Source organism: Chinchilla lanigera, unplaced genomic scaffold (assembly GCF_000276665.1).
Source record: "Chinchilla lanigera isolate Chin_1 unplaced genomic scaffold, ChiLan1.0 scaffold00098, whole genome shotgun sequence".
NCBI classification, from domain to species: Eukaryota; Metazoa; Chordata; class Mammalia; order Rodentia; family Chinchillidae; genus Chinchilla; species Chinchilla lanigera.
In genome coordinates, this window is record NW_004955499.1 from 5,208,504 (window position 1) to 5,232,624 (window position 24,121).

Below are 24,121 nucleotides of genomic sequence, written 5' to 3' on the forward strand. Positions count from 1 at the left end.
GCCGTCCAGTGGCCCATTGTCCATGGTTGAGATACCAGTGCCTGCAGGAGTGCATCCCCACCAGACGCTTGGTGTGACACAGACTCACACCACCGTCAAGAGTAGGTGCTGAGAAAAAAAAAAAAAAAAAAAAAGAGTAGGTGCTGAGTTTCAGTTTGTCTGTTAAGACCCCTTTGGGCTCAAATATCGGCATCAGGTTCAGGAACTTCCTGTGGAAGGCTGGCCTGATGCTTCTTTGTTGTGTGGGGTGATGCTGAGAAAGCAGCCTTAAAAAACGGAAACCATTTTTTTCTTGTATCATGATTGTGTTTGCCAAGGCTTCCCTGTAGTTGGCTTTATCTATCAATCATAAAGTCAATGATGATTTCTTATAGTGGGTCTCTAAAATTTTTATGCATAATAATTGTGCCTATTTATAATGTGCAGTGTGATAATTCAATACACATATGCAGTGGAAAATAGTCAGATCAAGATAATTGGCATTTCCATCTCTTTGAACATTTACTTTTGCTTTATGTTGAGGACCCTTGAACTCTCCTCCAGTTCTTAATAAAATATAATTTTTGTTATCTATCATCACGCTCTGTGCTGTAAAATGTTAGAATATTTTTCTCTTCTCTAAGAATTTTTTAATGAAGCAGGTACATTTAACCGTCCATATCTAAGGGTTACATATCCCATATTTAACCAATTGAGGATGACACAACCCTGAAAAAGAGGTTACATTGCTGCCTATGGGTAGAATGTAGTTATACGTCTATTGAGCATGTGCAGGCATTTTTAGTACCATCATTCCAAAAATACAGTATAACAGTGACTACATAGCTTTAACCTGACAGTATCAGTATCTATTTGAGGAGAGAAGAGAAGACATACAAGTGTTATGTATAAGCGTGCTTCGGGTGTCAGCTACATACTGGCATTGTGTCCTCAATTGCTCTGTGCTAGACTTCCTGGGGTCCTACCCTACTGACCCTGCTAATAGGTAATGCTTGCCCCAGGTTGACTTTAACCCTCTGTGAGGCGGTCTTAGCTATGGGATAGCTTTTGGAATACAAGCAGGAATGATTCTAGCTCTCGCTCTGACATCGAAACTGGCAGAGCCTTTTGAGTGTAACGGACAAAATAGTCTTTTCACAAATACAGCCTGTTCCTAGAGAGTTGAGTAAACTATGGATAGAAGAGTTCTCAGAAAAACAAATATGGGCATGTTGACTTTATACCTGTCCTGGTGTTCATTATAGGTACTTGTTTGAGATAGGAAGGAAATCAGAAAATCATTGACAACCCTAAGCTCTCCATCAGCTCCTGTTCTTCAGTTCTAGAGGGATGAATGGGGAACCTCCATCCATTTTTACAGAAGCTGCATGAACTGGCTTGAATATTGCACCCCTCAAGGAAAATCCGTGTTATTCTCAGAACCTCACGATGTGACCTTATGTGGAAATAAGGATGTGGCATATGTAACTAGTTCATGTAAAGTCATGTTGGAGTAAGGTGAACCCCTGACTCATTTTGTTTTGCAAAGAACAAAGTAACTTATTAAGTGAAAATATTTATTTTGACTCATGAGTCGAGAAGCTGAAGCTTGGGAGTCCTTACTTGGTAGGAATCCGGAAGCAGAGACAAGAAGCATGTGTGTGACCTAACCCAGCAGGCCCTCACAGCAGGTCTACTCCTGAGATAAACCCCTAAGCCAGTAATCCATTAATCTGCTAATAAGAGGAATGTGTTAATCACTTATGAGGGCAGAGACTTAATACCTTCTAAAGTCCTCACCATGTAATATCTCAAGATGTGAGATAAATTTCAACGTGTGTTTTGGAGGGTGTCTTACTTATTTTTCTCTCATTGCTGAGACAAAATACCTGATCCCCAGAATTAAGACAGGAAAGGTTTATTTAGCTCACAGTTTGTGGAAGCTTCAGTCTATAATCAGCTAGTTCCAAGGCAGAGTGGCACATGGCAGAGGGCAACACTTCATGGCAGTAGAAAAAAGCAAAAGCAGCAAAAGCAGCAAAAGCAAAAAAGGAGGAGCAGTAGAAAGTAAGCCTCTTCCCCTTCCTTATATTGTATGCAAACTACCTGCCCCAGGGCAGGTGTAGCACTCACACCCATAATCTCACATTGGACCATGGATCAATCATAAACTCTAGAAGCCCACCCCCTAACTGCATGAGGCTTATGGAGGGACATCCAGATGCAAACTATATCAGAGGGGATAAACTATATTCAGGCCATAGCAGGTGTGAAGTTAAGAAGGAGTCAGAATGGAGTGAGGTCGGTCCTTCATCCTGGATGGTGGGTGTTCTTATGAGAAGCAGGATGTGAGCTTTACAAGCCCATACTCACAGAAGTGATGATGACCTGCAGAGAGTATACCATATTTCAACAGAGGACAAAATTAGAGCAATGCATCCGTTAACCAAAGCATCCCAAGGAGAACCAGGCACTACATATACATTTGTTTTATTTGACCTTTTTTTCCCCGTTTCTATACCTGCTGATATTCATAAGACATACTTTTGTGGAACTTGGTATGTCTGTGTTAAACTTAAGCCTTAGAGCATTTCACATTTCCCTAGGAGACACCTCCAGAACTCACGGTACAACAAATTTAAATAGTCAGACTAGGAAACAGTTAATAACATCTCCTTCTCTGCTATGCCAAAGCTTTGGGGACCATGGAAATAAGAAGATGATGACGTGGCACACATGGAGAGAATTGCGCAGTTAATGTAGGGAGACACAAGCAAAATCACTCACCTGAGATCTCACCTTGGAGTTTGAGCTTTGCTGATTCGAGACTGTCTTGGTTACTTTTCTCTCGTTCCTAAGACAAAATACCCAACACCCCAAGTTAAGGAAGGAAAGGTTTATTTAGCTCAAAGTTTGTGGTGTGTTTAGTCTTTAATCAGCTGGCTCGAAGGCAAGGTGGCATAGCACAGAGGCGACAGTTGAAGGAGGCAGAAAATAGCGAAAGCAGCAAAACAAAAGGGTGTGTGTGTGTGTGTGTGTGTGTGTGTAGCACTCAAACCATCTCCATGCTCTCCTCTTGCACATGATGAGGATATTTATAAGTAGGGACCCTAACTCCCTGCTGAGTTGCTTAAACTGTTAAACTTCTCAAATTGACAAAATAGAGAAGACCTGTGAACTGCTGTCACTGGGGTTCACATGTGGGCCCTCCCTCTGCATGTGCTGTGCTGAGTGAGCCCGTGCTCTACGACCTGCTGGCACCGTGGTTCGTCTCTGTGCTGTACTTATGCCCCGACCTCCTGGAGGTCACAGACAGAGGCAGTCTGTGATCACTGTCAGTGCAGCCCGCATCTGGCTCCTGAGCGTGTCCTGAACTCAAACTGACAAAATGTATCAACTAGTACAATCTACCCTTTGTCAAGTTGGCAACCAGACACGTTTCTTTAAGCAGGTTTCCAGATACAAAGACATGCTTATTCTTCACATTTCACAACTTGAACATTGTAACACAGGTTTAACAACCCTTGAGAACCAGTATTAAGTCTGTCAACATTATATTACATTAGAACCATAACCTTCTGCCCTCACCACCCGCAGGCCTCCTGCACATCCCTTTATGCAAAAGGCATTTAGTCCATCTGCAAGAGTTGCCTAAGTCCTAACAGCCTCAGCATTGCAGAATAGTCCGAGTCCCAAGTCTTCTCAAAGATGTAAAGCAAACTCTTAGTTGCAAGCTCCTGTACAAGTGAAAAGTTAGACACTTCCAACATTCAGTGGGACAAACTAAACATTTTCATTCCGAAAGTTAGAATTGGGAATACAAAGGAATGGGACTAAAGCAAGTTCAAAATCCAGCAGGGCAAATATTAAGTCCTGTAATCCCCTGTCTGGAGTCTGAGACAATCAGTGGCAGATTGTGAGCTCCAAAGAGCTTGGGTGGTTCCACCCCTACAGCACTTCTGGTGGTCCTAGCTCCCACAGCTTCTCTCTCAGGCCTGCTTTGCTCCTTTCTTGCAGCTTTACTTAGACAGTCCATGTTCCTGGCTTCTCCAAACTTCTGGGGCCTCCACTGCACCTTTGGCTTCTCATTCACAGCTTCACACACTGCCCTCTCAGCGGCACACTGCCTGGCCTCCACGTCTTCTGAAATTGAGTTGGAAGCCTTTTTAACTCCATTAGTCTTGCATTCTGCATGCACCTAAAACCAGCACCACGTGGATGACTCCCGCCTGCTGCCAGATGGAGTGGTAGCCACGCTTTCCTCACTCTTGGCTGTAGGGGTCAAGTGCCTAGATTTCTAGGTGCTCTGAATCCAATTCTGAGGAACAAATTTTCTGTGCTGCCGCTATTCTAGAACATGGTGCTTTGAGGCTTTCTCCTGAAAGCAAAGTCTTTCACTTTTGCAGTTTTGAAACTGCAAAGGTTGGAGACTTGCTGCTTCTTGTGATGCCCTCAGGCCATCTTTTATATTCTCCTGTTTCTTCTTGGCAGTGTAGGTCTCCTCTGCCCTGTCTTTGTAGTCCATAGCTTTACTGGAGCTTCCCTTCTGGCCAAACTCACAACATTTTAAATCAACCTGCTGAGCTGTTTGCTCTTGATTTTCTACATAAATCTGGCTAAAAGTCCCCAACAATAGCTGTGCCACGGCCGCAACATTTGACTGCCTTCAGATTTCTTCTGCCAGATTAATTAGTCTACTGTCCTTGACTTGAACACATGGTGGCCTCTATTGTTAAGATCAGATCCACAGCTACAATCTGAGACTTGCCAAGGGATGTCATGGTGACTGGAGAGAAAGGACGTGACCTTGCGTGGTGGTACTGTCATTCCTTCAGAGAGAGGTTAAGGATCAAGGTTAACTGCACAGGGTTCCATTTGTACAAGACTCTAACATGAAAAACATGCTGGAAGATTGATCACAGTTTCAAATGTCATCTGGGGGGAGAGTAACATTTCTGGGATAATGACTGAACCTCAGAAACTGTTGCTGGAAACTTACCTTCAGTAAAGCAAGATCTACATTTACAAAAATCTATACAGTAGTCGTTATTCTCTAACTCGATGGTCTCTCATGGATATGTTTTACCAAGTAGGATTAGATTTCACATTTTAGAACATAAACAATAAGTTTGTACATTAATATGTTGTGGAAGACACACACACTAGTTTTTTATCTAAATGTCAGCAACTCAGACAGAAATATCTTCAATAAGTTGAAAGATAGCTTCTTGGCTTTCTTCTGAGTTCATTTTCAATTCATATGCATCACTCTGTATATCACAGGTTGGAAAACTCTTTCTATAAAAGGATGATAGTAAACAGTTTGCAGATTTTGGAGCCAAGGGATCTGTATCACAAGTCTATTTGGTTTTGACTTGGTGGCAAAATGTACATGAATCAGATATAAGTGAATGTTTATGACTTTGCTCCATTACACTTTGTTTATTCAATTTTCATATGCTTTGCATGCATCAAAAATACTCTTTTACAAACGTTTGAACATAAAACACTGTTGACTCACTACAAAAGCAAGTAGCAGGCCAGATTTGTGCAGTGAGACATAACTTGTGACCCCAAGTCTATTCAGAGAATACGTATTGCAGCTGGAGTGCATCTCAGTGGTAGTCAGGTGGCTAGCATGCATGGGATCTGGGGGCAATACAGTCTCCCCACATTTTTGAGAGCTTGATATGCATTACAAATGAACTATAGTCCTGCAGTGTTGCTCCTTGAACCTGGTGGGAGTGTGTGGTGCAGGCCAGCGACAGAGTACTGGCTTAGCATGCATGAAGCTGTAGGTTTCATCATCAGCGAAATGAAAACGTTGGTTACAAAAAACAACTATATGATATACAGTGTAATGTATGCATATAAAGAATACAAAGACAGGAAATCCAGGCATAATACCACATGTTTGGTTAACAAATATAAGTTCAATAATATAACAATAAGTGCTCTATTTGCATGTGTGTGTGTGTGTATGTGTAGGAGAGTGAGAGAGAGAGGGAGAGAGAGGGACAGAGAGAGAAGCTATCAAGGAAAAAGATGATCTATGATATGATACTAAACAATGGAAGAACTTGTTTCATATACAGTAATTATGGAGAGATTCTCAGAGTCCTGAGACAGCAAACTGAGACCTAATTATCTGCATTAAATAGATAGTGGAAAGAAGCATTTTCTGAAGGAGACTCTTCCAATGTAAGAAAGAGCTCATTTCATATACGTTCATCTCCATGTGGTTGTCCACTGTCCAATTCTTCTCCTTTTGGATTAATTCACAGAGTGAGCCCGATGCCCCTGATTCTTCTCTGCTGAGAGCTCCCTTTCTATGTCAGCGCATGGTGATCTCCATCCCTGAAGCCCCACTGCAGGACAACAGCTGGAGATTGTTTTAAACTGACATCAGGGTAAGTGTAAATGTGTGGGCTGCTCTTGGAATGTAGCATGGCTCCTCAGGAAGTGTTTCACTCACCTGGAACCTGGTCTGTCATCTACACTCAATAGTACTGGAAGTGGAATTCCAAATGTTCTGATGATTACAGACATGAAATGTGGAGCTATCCTACCTGCTCCTTTTGCCCAAAGAACTTCACAGTGAAAAATCCCATTTACCAAAGGGAAGTGCCCTTGCAACAAATACCAGTTTGCAAGAGACAGGCTGTATAGGGATCCACTGGGAGGGCAGCCACAGTGTAATACATGGAAGCACATGGCAAGTGTGTCAGCTTCCCATCACTGTGACAAAAATACCTGAGACCATGAACTTAAAATAGGAAAGGTTTGTTTTGGTTTAGAGTTTCAAAGAGTCCAGTCCATGGTCATGTGGTTCCATGCTTTCACTGCATGTGTTCAGGCAAGACATCACGGTGGACACCCTGCAGTAGAGTAGAGCTGATTTCCTTAAGGTGGCTAAGAAGCAAAAAGAGAGTGGAAGGAGCCAGGTAGAAAATTGTCTTTCCAGGACATGCTGGCAGTGACATATTCTTTTCCACTTGGCCCTACCTGCTAGAGTTATCACCGTCTCCTAACTGCCCATTAAGCTATGAATCCAGCAACACATTAATCCATTGATAAGACCAGACTCCTGGTGATCCCACCACCCCCATACACACGCACACACCTTCTAAACACCATTGGGTGGGAAGTCAAGCTTTCAGCACAGGAGTATTTGGAGGGCCATTCCACATCCAAACCTAAATAGCAGCATGTGTGGGAAGTCTTGAGCAGTGATGCATCTCCTGGACTTTTGAGGGAGCTCTGGTTGAATCAGCAAGGCAACACAGCCTGTGTGCAGAGGGAATGCCCGTGATATGAGTGGGGTCCACCACTTGCTTTTTGTCCTGCAATCCATCAATGTGTGAAGGACAGAGCCAGCTCACTCCTGCAGAGAGAGCTCCTCCTCTGGCGAGAGTAGGTATGTGCACTGTCCTCTCATCCTTGGAGAAGTGTCCAGCACCACCTGGCCTCAAGGGGGAACTCAGGAGCAGAGCACAGGCTCAGGTTAGGGGAAGCCCGGGATGCATTCCCGACACTTACCATCAAGAAGTACATATATAAAGATGACTAAAAGTCTGCTGGTCAGAATCCCTGTTACTCCTCCTTTTCTAGGACAGAGCCTGCCTCTGTGACGTCATGTCATTATGACCTGGAAGGGGGCGGCTGTGGCCATTCAGGGTGGTCCTTGTGGCTCAGACAAGAGGGCAGGGAATGGGCTCACAGGAGCTGCCTGGTTCAGATCCCTATGCGGAGGCTCTGGAAGATGGGACCATCCATGCCGTCTGGGCATGTGGGATCCAGCTCACCACTTCCGAGTCCATGCTGTCAGGAAGCTGTTTCCGCTCTCTGTACCTCAGTTGGCTTCTCCGTTAAAACTGCTGATGAAAAATGGTGACTGTCTGCTAGGACTGTTCTAAAAAGACTCTCCTTTATTTGGGGAATAAATGCGCTGAGCTCACCAGGTGAGGTAGTGGAAGGTGTATGGAAGGTTTAAGGGTGTTTGTGTGTGTGTGTTTTAAATTAGTGTATGTTTTGCTCTATAGTGTTTAAACTTCTTTTGTGGAGTTGGTTCATGCATGTGACATGTCTTAACTTCTTGTTTCATCGCCTTTCCCTCTCCTCACCCATCTCTTGGTCCTCTTCCCCTGTGACAAAGAGCCATCCCCCTACTTCCTTCTATCTATCTTTTATCTTGCTCCTTATTTATGCCGTGAGTTTCTCATGTAACAGAAACCGTGGGATATTTAAGCTTACCACTTGTGGAAGGCAGTGGTGTAGGTCAGCGTGTCTGAACCCTTGCACACTGTTGGTGGGAATGTACCTCACTGCGACCACTATGGAGATCAGTACAGAAATTCCTCAAAAAACTATAACTAGTCAGTTGACCCCGCTGTTTTTCTTCTCCATATTTTCGCCTAAGAGTTAAAGACACCGTAGTACAGTGATCCATGCATACTCACATTGGGAGCGGCACGATTCATAAAAGCTAAATCTTGCAAATGCCCCCTTTGTGCATCGAGCGATGAGTGGATAAAGGTGTGGTGTTTATACGCAATGGATTACCCCTCTTCCATAGAGGAGGATGACCTGGGTTCATTTGTAGGAAAATGGATGCATCTTGAGACCATAATGTTAAGTGAAATAAGTCAGAAACGCAGGCTGATGTGAGTTTGATGACCAAATACAGCTCTGGAGTAGGAGGTTACACATGGTAGTGGTTCTTCCTCCCCTAGGAGGGATTCTGCTCTCTAGAGGGAATCTGGAAAGAGCTGGAGACCTTTCGGATTGTCAGACTGTGCACTGCTGCTGGCTCAGAAAGGGCCGAGGGTTGGGAAGCAGTGATGCAGCCTCTGTTCCTAGGATAGCACCAGCAAAGAGAGCAGTCAGGAGTGCTAAGGGTGGGAAAGCCTGCACTCCATGGCTGCAGTTTTGCTTATCTTTAGTTTAGAATGAGAACTATAGAGAACCAAAAGACAATGACCTTTTCACGTTTTTTTTTTTTTTTTTCTTCTAGTAAATGTAAAGCTCTCAGAAGTAAATCCTTTTGTGAGAAACATTCATTCCACTCAGGCTTAAAGCCGCAGCTCATATGCAGTTCTAACGCTGAGCGGCTTAACAGATTCACTTGCCATTGTGATTTCCGTGATTTATTCTTTAAAAGGCTCCCATGTCCCTTTCCTTTGTTTTGCAAACAAACTTTTCAGATGAGTTGGAGACCAATTAGCGTTCTAAAGTCATTGATGATACTGGGGCCAGGTTTCATATTCTGACCTAGCTTTACAAGCCTTCAACACCTGCTAAGTAGTTTTATTTTTATCCATCTGGAAAACAACTGCACATTTGGCAGGGAAATACGTTAAGTATAATTTTTTTGCCATTTATTCTGCATTGAAGATTGACAGTATTTTGACCCAGCTGGAACGGTGCTAAAAAAAAAAAAAGAAAAATTGACAGACCCAGTAGCTAATTAAAAGTATGTGGCTGAAAAAGCCCATGATTAATTCATGATAAACTTATGCAGCATTCATTATCCTTTCTTAATGTTCTGATATAAAGTGGTAGTATTTCAGTGGGAACTGAAATATCTGTTTCTAAATACCTAATAACAATATTCATTATATCTCACCAACATAAAGCCGTCCTTGTGGGGTGTTGTAATGTCTTCACAGATCAGAGTTCAGCATGTTAAACTCTTTACCTCCACTAAGCAGATGGATATTTTGAAGGTAGGAAAAGACTCTTATCCCGTCTCTGGATACCCTAATTGATTCCCCTCGAAAAGAAAACTCTTTAATGTTATTAAAATATACCTTTATTAGGAAACAAAAGAAAACGTCATTTTATTGGAAGAAATCCATCAGGACTCTCTAGGCTTATTATCCTTAAATATACTAAGACAGTCATAATTGTTTTCATCATTTGATGGTTACAAAAAAAATTCCATAAGGATATTGTATGGCAGCAAATACCCATGAGAAGAACATTTTAGTTTCAATATACTAAGCCCAGCCAGAAAAATTAAGGTTACTATGCTGTGTCTCAGAAAAAAAAAGGAGGAGGAGAAAAAAGAGGCAAATGGCAAGGGAAAAATAGAGCAACCACTGTCAATATCAAAGTGTCTTGTGCCATTGAACTTCTTCATATAAGGCTGTGGGAGGGATACAGGAAAACCTATGTGGCACCCCTGATATTTCATTCAACTTGCATCTGATCCCAGCAAAACATCACACCCATGCCCAACATAGAACATTACTGAAAAATAACTGGCCAGTGTTCTGCTAAAGGAATCAATGTCATGAAAAACAAAAAAATACAAAACAGACAAAAATACCCCTGAAATATTCCATAATTCTTTCCAATTTGAAAAGATTTAAGCAGTAGAGCAATTATACCCTAATCTTGACTGGATCCTGGATTGAAAGACAAGAACAGTTTATGTAATTAGGTGGGTACTGTATGGGAGAGTGTATTGAGTCCATGTTCACCCTACAGTGATGACATTGGTAATGCTGTTACCAAAAAAAAAATAGAAAAAAAAAATCCCTTCAGTCTGGGAGTCCTATGCTGAAATATTGGGGAAAGGAATGGAAATATAATTTATGCAACTTGGTAGAAAATGTCATGAGCACTAGGGTTATAGCTCAGTGGGACAGCACCTGCCTAACAGGCTGTGATCATGAATTTGATCCCCAGCGCACAACCAACCAGCCAGCCAACCACCAACGAACTCCATTATGACTCACATGCAAATATGTTCCTTATCTCTGTATGATCGACTGATGTAGACAATTGAAAGTATTTTCTGTCATGCCATACTCTTATGTGTGTAGTTCAGTCATCTTCATGATAATCATTTAAGAAGTGTAACAGTTCCTTACTTTGTACTGCATGTGTTACTGTTTGCCTCAAAAGCTCATGTGTTCAGGGTTCACTTTCTAATGGTGCTATTGCAGATAGAGCCTAGTTGAAGGAAGTAGGTCAGGAGGTGTGCCCTTGAAGGGGAATTCACTCTTTGTCTCTCTTGCTATCTCTGTCTCTCTCTCTCCTTACTCCCATGAAGGCAGTAAATTTCATCTGCCATGTGCTTCTGCTATGATGTTCTGCCTCACTGCAGATACAAAATTAATGAAGCCAGCTGACAATGGACTGAAGCTTCTGAAACCTTGAGTCAAAAGAAGCCTTTTTGTCTTGGTTACTTTTCTTTTGTTGCTGGGAGAAAATACCTGACACCCAAAATTAAGGAAGGAAAGGTTTATTTCGCTTGCAGTTTGTGGAGGTTTTAGTCCATACTTGGCAGGTTACAAGGCAGAGTGGCACATGGCAGAGGGCTACAGCTCATGGCGTCCGAACACAGCAAAAGCAACAAACACACAATGGAGGAATGGCCACAAGCAGCCTCTTCCTCTCCCTTAGATATGCAAACTATCATCCCAGGGTGGGTGTAGCTCTCACACCCATAATTAATCAAACTCTAAAAGCCTGCCCCAATGACCGCATGAGGCTTTGGGGGGACACCCAGACACAAACCATAACACTTTTCTTATTTTTTATGTTGGTTTTCTCTTTCACAGAAGGTGAATGTAGACCCAGCTTATTGTATTATTGAGGACCTGACTGATATGTTATATAAAGTGCTCTGTTTATGATAATATTTTATTCCTATATAAAGTTCATGTTGAGTCTACTATTTTGGGAATGGCCTCATAGACAGTTCTGTGGAAATCCTCCATTTTAGGGGTGAGTTTCATAAGAAAAATTCTGTTGAAATCCTATATTATAGGAGTGAAGTCCATGAAAAGTTCTATGAGCATCCTCCATTTTAGGAGTGAGTTTTCTGGAAAGTTCTATTGAAATCCTCCATTTTTATAGTGAGCTCTGTGGAAGTTGTATGAACATCCTTCACTTTAGGAGTGAGCTCTGTGGACAGTTCTGCCAACATCCTCTATGTCAGTAGTGAGTTCTTTAGAAAGCTCTGTGGACATCCTCCATTTTAGCAGTGTGGAATATGGTTTTCAAATATAAAATACGGTATTATTTGGAGTCAGTTAGGAAGCAATCCATCTATACCACAACTGCAAAATCTTCAGCATACTTCAGTATAAAATGCTGGAAGGCAGTAATAAAATGTCTGAAATCAGATTGATTTTATAATTTAGGAGCACAGCTTCCTGGTTTAAAAATAATAACGAGCTCATAGACTTGGTATAATAATTCTGTTAATCTATACAACTTTATGTCTCTGTTTTTATTAAAATCAACTCTGACTTTGTATATGTGCTGCCGAAGCGAGCACAATCAACTCTGACTTTGATAACATAGTGGAAATTTACCTTCTAATATCATGTTATAACAATTTTCTTTTTCATGATTTAAAAGTGTATATTTTTCTTCTTCAAATTCAAACCATTATGACCATTTTAGCTTCCAGGAGTGCTTAGATAGTTTCACTTTGTTCCCACAGCCTGAGGGGACTGGCTGTGTATATTTAATTGTGTAATATTTCACAGAAGATGAATGTAGACCCAGTCGAATTTAGTCATCTGTCATGTTTATGTATTTTTAGTTTCTAATAATTCCAGTGGGGGTTAACCAAGTGCATGGCTCACACACATTTATAATAACTAATCAGACTTTGTTCCTTTACTTAGTGTCCTGTGTTCTTTGCTTTCAAAAAATAAGCACGAAGCTAGCTGTTCTTTTCCTTTTTCTGAACATTTTATTGTGGATAATATGGAATGTACCGTAAAAAGACAAAAAATGTAATAGAACTCCGTGGGAAGTGGGCAGAATCTGTATATAATTCAAAGAAAGAACCAAACTAGTTTTTCTGAGAATGAAACTCACATTCTGAAATAATTTTATCTTTATGGCATACTTTTCTTCGCTAGAAATAGAAAATTGCCTAATAATATCCTTAGCTTTTGGAGAGATTACCAGGCAAATATGCAAAAGATAACTGTATTAAGCACATTTGATGAGACAGAACATCATAATGATAACTCGAAATCATTCTTGCTTTCTTGTTCAGAAATCACACATTTGAAGACTTAAGAGAAATTTTAGGACTTCAAGTTTTTAATAAATAGGTAACAGTACCCTGTAGTTTATTTCAAAGGTTATCTTATCTCCTGTTCTTTAAGAATATGAAGCACAACTTTAGTTTCCATGCCCTACTTTTCTTCTTGGTCCTTTGAAAATATTATTGAATGAACATTTTTATTACTGTTGATCTTTCATATCCTCAGAACTCGATGATGGTGCAATTAATTATCTTAAGACACATGTTTTTCATACTTGCTAGAAATTTTGGCATCCTATAAAGCAACTCAAGAGACTCAAATTCAAATCTCATCACAAAGCTCATGCTTTAAAACACTGCCCCGTCTTTTCTGGCTTGTTCATGTGGTTCAGACCTCACATTCTCATCTCTCAAGAGGCAGAAGTAGTTTGCTTGGAGCACGTGACAGAAGGAAAAAGAAAATGCTCTCCTCCTTCTTCTCCTGTCTTTGCTCTTTCTTGGACCAAGTACGTAAAGAATGAGTGATAGGAAGAAGGAAGAAGCCAGATTATATTTTGCTCTTGATTATGTGTTAGGAATGAGTCTGCAAGAACAAAGGTGGAAACCCCAGTGCCCAGGCCAATCCAATTGCATCGCTTGGAGTCTTATGATGGAGGCTTCCTGGGTATCCATATCAAAACCTGTGCTGCAGCCATAATGTGTGGCTCCATCAGACAAGCTCCCTCACAGCAAACACTTCTTATAGCCTCATTTTTTCAGACTTCTGTGACCCCATCCCCTTTCACCACCAAACCACATGTGGCCTCATCACACATTATCTATGACAGAAGTTGTAATCATATGTATTCTTGTATAGCCAATTAATGTTTGAAAGGAGCCATATATCAAACCATACACTATTTTAGGTAGATAGAGAGGTAGGTATGTAGGTAGGTAGGTAGGTAGATAGATAGATAGATAGATAGATAGATAGATAGATAGATAGACAGATAGATAGAGTAGGTTGGATTAGGTAGGTAGGGATAGGTAGGTGAGTAGTTGGGGAGACAGATGGACAGAAGTGTGGATGGATGGACAGATAGGATAGATGGATAAGTAGGTAGAAAAATAATAGATGATAGATTGGTAATGTCAGTAGATTAGATAGATGGATAGGTAGGTGGGTAGAGGAGTGAATAGGCAGACAGAGAATGAAAGGGAGAACAGATAAATAGAGAGAGAGAGAGGCAGAGATGGACAGATGGATGACTGATGGGCAGATAGATAGGAGAGAACAGATGGATCAGTAGGTAGACAGATGATAGATCAATGGATAGATAGATAGATACATACATACATACATACATACGTTTTCTGTTTCCTTGTAATTTCCATGGCAAGAATGTTCTAGAAGGAAAGGTGTTTGTGGTGAAGTTATCAGAGCCAATACCAAAGGTGTATCTTCAAGAGTACTGTCCACATAAAAAGCCAAACCAATTCTGTGGGATTCTGTTCATTAGGCTGTCCTCTGTAGACACTTTTGCTTTAATGTTTTGCTGCTCTTACGTACACCATCATTATTCCTACAGAGATAAATCAGAATGCTTTGCACTTGGTAAAGATTTCCCTTCACCTCCACTCTCCTGGTTGTGTTGTGGGGAGAAGATCTTTCCTTAATCCCCTCCATTGTTCAAGTACATTCTCCATCACCATCACCCAAGGGCTGCCGGTACGCCGTGGTTGATCATTATGGTATTAGTGGAATGTTGCCCTTCTTGAAGGATTGTGGTAAGAGTTTTGTACAGTTATCTTTGAACATTGATGTCAGGGCTTCCTCTCCCTGCTGGGTGAGATTCAGAGACATAGGAGCACCTACAGTATACTGGAATAACGGAGGAGACATTGGAGACCCGATCCTGAAATCCCATCCAGATAAATACATGTCAGAGTTCCTAGATAAAGGAACCCCTGAGATCATGGCTGATGTTGCACATCAATTCCTTTCTAAATCATGATGCTCCGTTGTGTGAATCAGCATTCTACTTTTCTTCATTATCCCGGTAACAACCACAGCTTAGGTGTTCATTTTCTTCTTACCCCAGCTACAGATATCAAACTATTGATAAAGGTTACAAAAGGATGCTAGCAACAGGAGTTTGGATCTATGGTGTACTTTTCAGTGGCAACCAGACCTTCTTGCATGACAGAGAAACTGCAGAGATGAGCAATCTGCAATTAATTCATTTCTCTGCAAGTATTTATTAGGCTTTTACTGTGTGTGCCTCAAGCATAAGGACTCAGAGAATTTCTCTAAAAAGAGAGCCTTATTTTTTTTCCCCTCTGATTATATGACAAGGACCAGCTGCACAGTTATCAGAGCTCATCAAAATGAAGTTGTCTAAATTAGGGTCTCTCCAGGCCAACTGTAAGCTGGGGTTCAATTTTCTTTTTATTCCCATTAGTACAAATTATCATGTTTGTGGAGCTTTGTAAATTTAACAGTGAGAATGTCCTCCTCTATCGTCAGAAATACAATATGACTAAATTGTACACTGCAGTCTTTTTTCTGATTATGAAAACAAGTAAAACATTTGATAAATACAAGAATGTACTGCACCAGAAATTATAAAATCCACTGATGGTGCAGATGTTCGCAAACTAATTAGAAATAGGTTCATATCATGCTTCTTTTCAGTCATGTAGATGCTTGATGACACATATATGTACTGAGAACGTACATATCTATATTCATACATGAAATACTTTTTAAAATAATTTATTATCGTGTTGCCATTATATAATGCTGGGTTTTACCTTTCCTGTGCAAAAATTATGCCATGAAGTTCTTATACACAATGAAAACGTCTTTGCAAATCAGAAGTTTAAAGGTTGTGTAATATCGTATCATGAAATTTATCTAACCTTTCCTGAAGTCTCACACCTTCACAGTTTTTTCTAAGGCTTGCAGGACTATCCTGATGCCAGGATGGACATGTCTTTCTCAATATAGTCCTACCATAAATGCCTAAAAATAGAAAACCCTGATTCCAAGCATGTGCAAATATTGAGATTCTTGATAGCCATTCCCAAAGAGCTCCCAGAACTCTTCCCAGGTTGGTGTTTTCACAAGTATTGGGCAAAATTCTCTGTTTCTGCATTTGCCAGGTTGATAGACATAAAGAATATTTTTAGGGTCCTTCCGTTCTTAGTTTTGACCCCTAAAGAGACTGAGAAGTTTGCACACTTATAGTAATTTGTAATTGTTTCTTTGTCTCCCTGATATTTTAAAAATACTAGGAGATTGAATTTGCTCTCACAATTTGCCTTTTCTACCTGTCCCCACGCCACATTCCCCTTCCTCCCTCCTCCCCTCTCTCCCTCCCTCCCTTTCTTCCTTCCTTCCTCCTGAATTTCTTATTGTATTCTTCTCCACTTGAGATTAAGAATAATAGTGGTAAATTTCCCTTGAGCAAGGGATGAAAACTAAATTGAGATCACAGATTTTAAAAGAATACAGGAGAGATATGTAAATACATTCACAAAGCTATTATCTCTCTACAAAACAAAGATCTCTCTAGCTTTGGTAGGGTAGTATTTGCTTTTATACCCCCAGTGTTCACTTTCTACTGTTTCATGACATACAGTCACTTAAAATAAACACTCAAATGTTGTGTTGCCACCTGTGTGGGTTGGAAGTCCATGCAAGGGGTGGCTGGGGTAACCCGCTCATGGGGTCCCCAGGCAGAAATCATGATCTCAGGAAGATTACATGCTTCTCTGAGGCTTCTTGGTTTCTTCCAAGCCCAGTTGCTTAGGATTGTGGGAATGAGGTAGTATCTGTTTTCTTGCTACTGAAGCCCTGGGCCCCTTTGAGTTCCTAGAAGTGACTCATGACTCCCGGGATGGCACCTCCAGTGAGCTACTTCCTTCAAAGCTGCAGACTTCTTCTTAGACACCAGCTGGAGGACAGCTCTGTGAGTTCTCCAACAGATCTGTACCTTTGAAGTGGTCACCTGATTGCATCAGAGCTCAGGATGCATAAACTCTTTTGCTTGATGCAAAATCAACTGATGAGTCAACTGGTTAGAGAAATGAACTTCGCTATATTCCCAGGAGCAGCCCCTCGTGAATGTTAGAGGATGTGCAGGGAGGGCCGCCATACTGCTGGTCCTCTCTCATTCTTACCTACCACACTATTTAGAATTTGCTGAGTTGGTTCAACCTGCTCTTTTGCAGAAAGTGGTTCTGCATAGAAATGAGTCCATCCTTCTGGCTGCTCTTTTTAGTATGTCATAACATGGGTATATCTTCAGGATAGTCCAGTCTCTTGGAAGATCTAGTATTTCACTGAGATTCCTAGGCAGCAACAGAGTCTCTATTGGTGAGCGTTTAGGATGAGGCTGGCCTCCCTTTCGGCCTGCCACGATAGTTTTCAGTTAATGTTTTTGCTTTTCTTTAGAAGTTTCCTTCAGACGTTAGAATATTTGCATAATAGAGATATCTTGGAGATGAGACCAAAGGGTATACATGAAATTTCTTTGTTTCATAGGTTCTCGGTATACACACCCTGAAGGTAACTTTACACAATATTTTTAGTGCATTTGCATGTTGACTGAGGTTAGGTGCAGAGTTTCCCACTTGGCCACATGTGGGATGGACTTCCCAGCACTTGGCTTTCAGATTGTTTATTAGCAATGCTGAACCTGCAATACTTCCGTTTGACTTTGCACTTTGTTAATGTAAGGGTTAATTATTATAAACCCATAACTTGTCTACTACTCCAACAGATAATCCCTCTGATATAGCTAGAATTTTATCTATTTAGACAAGAATGCACTATCGTGATTGCTTTTTGTTGTAAATGCTGAGGAACTGTACTGAACAAACTGATCCCTTGGCTAACAAGTGCTGTGCTTTAATGAATTTGCATGATTTAATTGTCACCATCATTAAATTAAATGCTTGCTGGTGAGGTATCTCTGCATGCAGTTGCTCTTGGAAATGATACCATTGGAAATCACTGTGAGTGGCATGCTACTTGCTTAGTGTTTAGTGTGTGTGTGTGTGTGTGTGTGTGTGTAAAACTTTCACCCATCTCTTATCTTAGGAAAGGAACTACATACCACCACCCATCCTCCCTGGCATCTCCTTTCATTTTTATGCATCCCATCTGGTTTTTGTCCCTTCCAACCCCTCTGGAAATCATCTCGTGTGGTGGCTGATGACTTCAGCACCTTGTGTTCTTAATGTGTAACAGACTTCTCCTGTCCTACATCACAGACCATAAGTTGATTGGAGACTCTTTGGAAAGAGAGAAGAGGGTGACCTGCAGAAACGTGTAGATTAATTTGCCCGCACTCTCCCTCTTGCCTTCACTGGCTTTCTGTTCCTTCTGATGCCCCTATCCTTTCAGTAAATCCTTGTCTCATTCTGCTATTTTGCACACACCTTTTCTTTTTTGCTGGGGTGATGTCACCGATGCTGGAGCCTACTTGGCACATCCAGGAAAGTGGCAGGTCATTCCGAGATGACTAAAATGTGCATGACAGAGGAACCACAGCTGTTAATTCCGGTTCGTGTGTGTAACAGACCTATGGAAATATGTTTCTCGTTTGAGCTGATCAGAAGTATTTACCACAGTGACAGAGTAATAGCTGGAATTATCTGCCTTACAACCTAGCAATTAAGCAACTCCTATCTCAAGGGAGTAGGCTGTGCACACCTGCACTGGTTTTATCAAAACGTTGTTTAAGTGCATCTGGCTTTCTGCAATGCAGCAGAACCACAATGCTGGACCCAGGGCTGAGATTCGGCAAGCTTTAGGGTATCTTTCAGGAAAGTAAGCCTTACCTCATAGGCATATAAACCTTGAAAGGGCCTCCAGCTCTGTTGGTGCACAAGCATCCCCACCACCCAGACTCTTTGGCGTGTGTTCAATAACAAACACAGGAAGATGAGATTGAAACTGAGGAAGATTTTTGCAAGACAGACGATGCCATGAGTCTAAGGACTGCAAGCTTCTGCAAAGTTGGGCAAGAAATGATTTACTCTGACAGAGAGAGAGGCGTAGACAGGGTTAGAAAAAGTGGAATAGAGGGGAGTGGAATGAAAGCCTAGCCTCGCGAGCTAACAGGTTAGAGCATGTTGACCACGAGGGCAGCCTCTTTCTGTGTCTGTAGATAAACCAGGGGCCAAGGTCCTGGAGGGAGGAGACGAATATACATAACCTCTGACCCTACTGGGACCAGGGTTTTGGCAAAACATTTATGAGGCAAAGAATGAGAATTTGGATATGGATTATCTGGCCCAGACTCTTGAATAATATTTTCTTAGCCACATGGGGGTGGTTCTGTGCAGTGAGCCACTTTGCAGGACACAAGGCGTGGGAGATATTAAAGGTGAACTTTCTTACTGTCACTTGTTGAAGCATCTTAAGGAAAACTACTCAGGACCATCGCTATAGGTACGGGAGCCACTGCATGGGGTTTTGGAGTAGGGGAGAGGTATGGGGCTCAGTTCCAAATACAGAATCAGCAGGTGAGGACTGATCGCCAAGGAGCAGGTGGGGTCAGTGGGTGGAAAATTCCTAAGCGGAGACATCAGGGGTGAGGGCGAGTCCATCAGAACTAACCTAACAGGATTTTCTGTGAAGACAACAAGGCAAGGTGATCTGACCTTGCCTGGAGAGGAAGTCATCAGATATCCGTGGTGATCAGATTTCATCTTGCGGATGATTGGGGATAAAGAATCAATACCGGGGTGATCATACTGGAGGGGGAAGAATGTGGCCAGATGCCGGACTGATCAGATTTGTAGAGTGTGTGTCACTTGCTTAGCAGGCTCCCTGCTCAAATGTGTTTTGCGCTAACTTGTGCAGAAAGGTAAAACTTAGGAGCCCGATGTTTGGTTAAGCAAATGTTTGTCGAGGGGGTTTGTCAATGTTTGCTGTTTTCCTAGGTCAGAGTGAGCAGGTGAAATTCAACCATGCCTGTGCTGTGATTTCCACCTAAGTATGTGTTTTCCTTTTGGTGCTGGTTGGGGTTGAGCTTTAAGGGAGAAAATGTTCCAGGGGCTCATCTAAAGAATGGATGCTCAGGCTATTGTGCTTTGGCCTGCTTTCAGTGGCAAGGCTCCTGTGGGAATATGTTAAGATATTCTCCCTGGTGCAGAAGCTACGGACAGAGCGGAAATAAATTAGCTCTTAGTTGCCATCTTCCGCATCATCTTTCCCTAACAATCCAGGGGAAGTTGAAGATGATTTAAAAGTAAGAAAATGTGTTCTAGGACCCATGCCTGTCGCTTGTATGTAGCTGGTTGGCTGAATGGGTATATAAATAGATGAGAAATGGTGTTGTTGTTGCCATTGTTGTGTGGACAAGGAATGACACAGTTTAATGAACCAGGACGGGGAGATCTCCTTGGTGGGCCAGCTTCACTTCCAGGAGCTGAGGGCCGAGGCGAGTGGGAGAGGTCGGCCGGGTCCTCCCGGTACCCACCCCAGTGTGCAGCGGGACTGCTGGGTGCAGGGGACAGATTGTCCAGCCAGTGCCAACAGCACCGAAGTCCACAGGGTGCTCTCCTGTGGCTGTCTGGTAAACAGAGCCCCTCACCACCTGAAGCACAGTGGGGCTGGTGACACATCTGCAGCCTTGGCCATCACGGGGGAGCCCAGAGATCTGGCTGGGCACAGAGTTGGGCGGACATGAGGAGGAGGGGACCCGGGAAGTAAGATCTGGAAGGTACATATGGGAGCCACAGCTTACAGCCAGCAGGGCACACAGCCCAGGGTACAGACAGGGGCCGTGGCCAGCCCAGTGAGCACAGATCTGGGCAGGCAGAAAGGGACTGCTGCTGAGGCAAGAGGGAGATCAGAGAGGGCAGAGTGGGAGGACAACAAAGAGCAGGTGTGCATAGGTGTTCGCTGAGGGTGCCCATGGGCACAGGGGGTGAGAGACAGCAGGGTGAACAAGACCAGCCCTGTCAACCCCTGCACACTGTCAGCCACTCCACACCAACTGCGATCTGAGAACCAGCTGCTTCATGCCGAAGGTCTGGCTGTGCTCCGCTGCTTCCCAGTGTGTGAAACCCTCTGCTAGGTAATATCTCCTCCGGTCAAGCCACCACGTGATGGGTAGCATGGGGCAGGGCTCCTGGCTGGAGAACAAGGCATTGGCGGTCTCACTGACATCCGCCTCAGGTAGACTTTGAAGCTGTTTGAAGGCTGGCTGTACTATGAGTCTCTGTCCTGAGTGGTAATGGCTTTCTGGTGGTGAAATTGCTGCAGGAACCCCGGCATCCAGGTTTTCCCCTCCTCGTCCTGGTAGACCCCAGGCCAGAGGACCTGCAGGCACTGGGACGGCTTCCTGAGGTGGGCGGAAGCTTTGGAGGCCAAGGCTGGGCTTGCCTGGAGGCCCTCTTTTTTTTTATTGGCAACTTTATTTATTTACTTATTTTTTTGTGTGATGCCGGGGATCAAACAAATCCAGGCATGCTCCTCATTAAACTATATCCCCGGCCCTTTTTATTTTTATTTTGAGACAGGGTTGACCAGGCTGACCTCAAACTTGTGATCTTTCTGCCTCAGCCTCCTGATAGGTAGAGAAATAAGATAGGTAGTTAGATAGGTAGGTTGGTCAGTCAGTGGGTTGGTCGATCAATTGATCAACAAATAGACAGATAGATAGACAAATAGATAGATAGATAGATAGATGATAGGAGTATGAGGAATATGGATGAATGGATATATAGATAAGAAAGATAGATAGGATAGATGATAGAAGATAGATGATTACATAGATAAATAGATAGATGATTACATAGATAAATAGACAGATAAACAGACAGACAGAGGCATATGGATGGATGGATGATGGATAAAGAATGGATTGGTGGATATAGAGATAGATAAGAAAAATAGAGAGACAGAAAGGAAAGAAAGAAAGAAAGAAAAGAAAGAAAAGAAAGAAAGAAAAGGAAAGGAGGATAGATAGAAAATTAGATATAGGTGATAGATGATATATAAATAAGGATATATGGTCAACAGATGGGATGGTAGAAAAATAGAGATAGTATGATGGACAGATAAATGAGAAATACCTATAAAAATAGAAAATATGTAGAAATGATAGTTGGTACCCTAGAAGGTGGATAATAACTTAATGATAGATAAGTAGATACAGAGATATGCCACATAGATGGCATGTTAATGAGAAATATAGAAATGCTAGATGATGGGGAAATATGAATATATAAATAATGATAATTGATAGGTAAATAGGATATAGATGATAATGATTGACAGAAGAAAGAAACATTGGCAGCGCATAGAACTGAGAGCAGTGATAGCATTTTCTATAGATTGATAGGTACAGATTTATCCATACAGAGAAAAGACAGTTTATCTCACTCTGCAGGAGGTTCCGTGTCAGCATGGTTTGGCTCTGGTGCAGATCCCGGGTCAGGTGACCTCACAGTGGTTGTGCAAGAATGCACTAGCACCCCATGGGCCAGAAAACCAGAGCTGCCATGTTGAACCCCGGAAGAAATGGCGGAGGCAGGAGCAGGTGAGCCGGCCACTGCAGTCATGAATGCATTCTTCCAACATGTGTCGTCCTGTGCTACTTTCTTTAATCTGTTGCTTGGTAATTTCCATTGATTATAATGATTTTCTGTGATGCCTGGCAAGAGGAGGTTTCGGAAGGGTTATAAATGGAGCTAATTAGGAAGATGCAAATGGCTTTTGTGGCTGTTTGAAAACATTTCAGTGACCCATAATTAAATTATGTTGCCAAATTATTTGTTAATTATTGTCTTCCTGCCGAGTCTGTTTCCTCTGGAGAGCTCACGCACAGCCGGGTGGGTAGAACAGGAAGCCCAGACAGATGCTTGCCAGAGAAGGACATGGGTGTGTGTTCGGTTCGGGGGGAATGCATGTTTTGTGGGGGCTCTTTCTTCACAGGTACATGGATATTTTTCATTTATGCTTCATTTTTTTTATTTTAAAGAACATAGTAAAAACAAAGAACAATAGCAAAATATCAACAATATAGAAAAAAACAAAACAAGGCAAAAACAGTAAAAATGGTATAGGGTGTCAGAGCAAAATGATAGACCTTAACAGTGGCTGTTATATTACACATGGTTATCTTCAACAGAGTTGCTCAGATTACAAGATGTAAGAATGCAAGATTGATCAAACCATTCAAAAGAATAAAAAATAAAAATAAAACAAAAAAATTATTTTAGATGTCGAATTAGATCAATTGCAGTCAGACAGCTCTTGTAAGATCTCATTTCTAGCTTCAGGCAGTGCCCTTACTCTGGCTTCTGAGGCAAGAGCGGAATCCTTTCTCTTCTACAGACAGACATTTGACTGTGCTGAAGAGAAAAAAAGAAAACCTCAGGTTTAAAGATATCTCTTACGGTGTTTTCTGCGCTGGGTAGCTTATGGCTAATTCTGGAGTAATCACATCTGGAAAACTGATTTTGTGGTATTGGGGATTGAATTCAGGGCCTTTGCACTGTACCACATGGGGTTCATATCAACTATTGCTTGCGTACTTTTTTGTTTAGTATATTATACACACCTGTGATGTTTGTGGCTACTGAAATCTAATAATATGTTGTCATTATTTTCTTTTACTAATTTGTGTTTATTCGTGAAATGTAACCTAGAGTTCTCTGCTACAGTATGTAAAATCCTGATCGTGAGTACATTAGATATAATTTTTATCCTTCTCCAGGACTCAGTGATGTTCTTTTATAGTATAAAATGGACACGTTTGGGTGCCTGAGACTGAACAGGAAGGAAGTGCTGGAAGATCCACAAAACAAAAAACTGGAAAAGGCAGAAATGTTAGCATAGCAGAGAGGAGGAGCCTGTGTTATGAAGTGCAAAGACAAAAAAGATGTCTTGGGCTGGGGATATAGCTCAGTGGCACAAGTGCTTGCCTGGCAAGTGTAAGGTCCTGAGTTCAATTCCCAGTACCAAAAAAAAAAGATGTCTTCTTATTGTCAACTATTCAGAATACAGAAATGACAGAACTTTTAGAAAGCAACAAAACTGGGGCTGGGGATTTAGCTCAGCGGCAAAGCGCCTGCCTGGCAAGCGCAAGGTCATGAGTTCGGTTCCCGGTACCGGAGAAA

The 24,121-nt window shown here is 42.0% G+C and overlaps 1 protein-coding gene across 6 annotated transcripts in view; it reads left to right on the forward strand.

Moving 5' to 3' along the window:
* Positions 1 to 24,121, forward strand: part of Sts (steroid sulfatase (microsomal), isozyme S) — a 167,412-nt gene that overhangs the window by 28,053 nt on the left and 115,238 nt on the right. For 2 of the 6 annotated variants that reach the window (XM_005406535.2, XM_013505576.1), the window contains exon 2: positions 6,264 to 6,389. The exons of 3 other annotated variants lie outside the window; for them this stretch is intronic. The gene's annotated coding sequence lies outside the window, so the exon portion shown is untranslated. Of the gene's footprint in view, positions 1 to 6,263; positions 6,390 to 19,359; positions 19,440 to 24,121 lie in introns of those variants that run through there. One more of the 6 variants, XM_005406536.2, reaches the window with a different exon arrangement.